The sequence below is a fragment of the Poecilia mexicana genome, unplaced genomic scaffold (assembly GCF_051168715.1).
Source record: "Poecilia mexicana isolate PSO_F unplaced genomic scaffold, ASM5116871v1 scaffold_10, whole genome shotgun sequence".
NCBI lineage: Eukaryota > Metazoa > Chordata > Actinopteri > Cyprinodontiformes > Poeciliidae > Poecilia > Poecilia mexicana.
In genome coordinates this window covers 4,795,169-4,797,398 of record NW_028263379.1, presented here as the reverse complement: position 1 = coordinate 4,797,398, position 2,230 = coordinate 4,795,169, and the positions used below count along the sequence as shown (strand labels likewise).

The following is a 2,230-nucleotide window of genomic DNA, read 5'->3' as shown; positions in this document are numbered from 1 at the left end:
ATGCTACTTTAGGCTTGAATAGCTTCTCTGACAGGCTAACTGCTTTTAGCACAACTTGAAAACAACAACAGTGTTTTAATGAGATTGTTTTACAAGCAGAAATTAACCCCTAGTGGGCCGAGAGAAGCTGCTTCGTCACATCACTGCTGTTAGCGGATGTAGCTTGTGCGTCAGATTTATGGCTGTACTGGAAACCTACAAATATAAAAGGTTCCATATAGAACATTAGTAAATAAAATTTAAAAAATAAGGTTGAGATACAATTTTTAACATATTAAAATCTTGTAATTAATCAAAAGTTAAATTCCTTCAATTGAAAATGTTAAGCACAACAGAAAGTATTTTCCTTTATTTTTCATGCTTTGTTTCTTTTATTTTTATCACATTGGCATTTTACTTAAAAAGATACTTGGGAACCCTTGTTCTTTTAAACTTTGCTCATTGGAAACAAAAACTCTGATAACTGTTTGTAAAATTAGGAATTTTTTGACTTCCTCAAAATTTGGATGTAACTTCCAACATCCATCAGTTTATAATAATGTTCCTGCTTTTCTACAAAAACAATCTAGCATAAATTAAGTTATCATTGCTATTTCAGTAATAGAGCTTTGGAGCGTGACGTCACTGCTCTAGTCGGAGGGGTATCAGCGCCATCTTAGGGGTCCATAGACAACAGTCTCGCAGTATAAAAAAAAACAGTCTCGCAGATTTTTTCAATCCAAGTTACTTAAAATAATTTAGCTATGGTACGAACTTGCTACGTTATTGTCTGTAATGTCCGATCACACGACTGAAACGGTAAAAGGATAGAAGACGGACTTTGGTTTCACTATTATCCTGCTTGGAAACAACGTGAGGAGGCTAAGCTATCGGTGCTAACGAAAAGAAGACGAATGTCCTGGTATCAGCGGTGACACGTCTTGATATCACGTTCTCCAAAATCCCCAGATACCTACAAGTTTCCTCCAGACATTTCCTTTCTGGTGAGTGTCTAAATTTGCTTTGTTGGTTTTGTGTCATAATGTTGTTCTATGATTTTGTCCGAGTGTTCTTACGTTCAGTTTCTGTTGTTTAGCTCGGGCTAATATTGTTTATGTAGCATAGTCCGAGTTTTGTCAGTGGACATCGAGGTTATTACATTATTGTGAAGTAAACTATTTTACTAGTGTTATCAAATTTACAGCTTTAATAGCGATGTGTTCTGATATGTCCTCTTAAAGGCAAACCGACGTATGAAATGGATGAGCTCAATCCTGACTGGGGTCCAGCGCTGAATGTGGGTCACTGAGGTAAACGCCACAACATCGGACCGACATGGGCGTCAATTAAAGAGGCGATACAGCAAAACCATCAACAGGTTACTGAGACTGATTTCATTATTTACCCCAGAAGAGGTAAATAATGAAAACACAGTAGCAGAGGCAACAGAAGAGGAGCAAGTTGGAGAGGCTGAGGAGGAAACCCCAGGAGAGGAGCTCAGCAAGGCTGCAGACTCTGAAGAGGAACAGGAACCATTTGTGTTGAAATACAGTTGGAAGTGGCTGTTCTCTCATTTAATAATTTAATGTATTAAACATTCATGAATCGTTTGATTCAAGCACTTCAAGTTGCATGTAAACGTGAAGAAAAGAATCACATTTTAAGTAACAATTTGATATTTAAATATTCAGGTAATAAACATACATGTAATGAGATTATATTTTTAAATAAATATTTTATGTGATTAAAGTAAACAATTATATAATCAGACATCTGTCAAGACACTGGGTTTTTGGGTTTGTTTTGCTTTTCATTTTATTAACTTTGTGTTTCAATTCACTTAAGTGGTTCATGGTATTTAGTGTAGTTAGAATAATATTATTGCTTTTCCTTGTTTGTCTGAGTCCATGTCAAGCCTTCTTTAATGACTATTCTATTTTATCCTTCTAGTTATTTCTTATTTCAGCCTCCCTGCAGGGTTTCTAGTAATGTTTATTTCTTAATTTGATCACCATAGGTTCAGTTATTGTTCCATGTCTGAGTCTGTATCTTTCTGTGTCATTCTAGTTGGGTCATTTCTTTGTTTAGATCTTCTAGTTTCTCTTGCTCTGTGTTCCTTAGTTCTTATTGTTAGATCAGCCTTGTTTCTACATCCACATAAAGTAAGTCCACTGCCTGCTGCATTTGTGTCCACCGCCACATCATGACACAAACCAGATGAAAGAGCCCATCTTTAAACATTTAATGTGCA

The 2,230-nt window shown here is 36.0% G+C and overlaps 1 long non-coding RNA gene across 1 annotated transcript; it reads left to right on the top strand.

The window, feature by feature from the left end:
• The first annotated feature begins 609 nt into the window (after nucleotides 1–609).
• Nucleotides 610–1,749, top strand: LOC148156691 (uncharacterized). The gene is made up of 2 exons (XR_015764442.1): nucleotides 610–983; nucleotides 1,221–1,749. It is a non-coding gene; the product is annotated as an uncharacterized LOC148156691 (long non-coding RNA).
• Nucleotides 1,750–2,230: the final 481 nt, after the last annotated feature.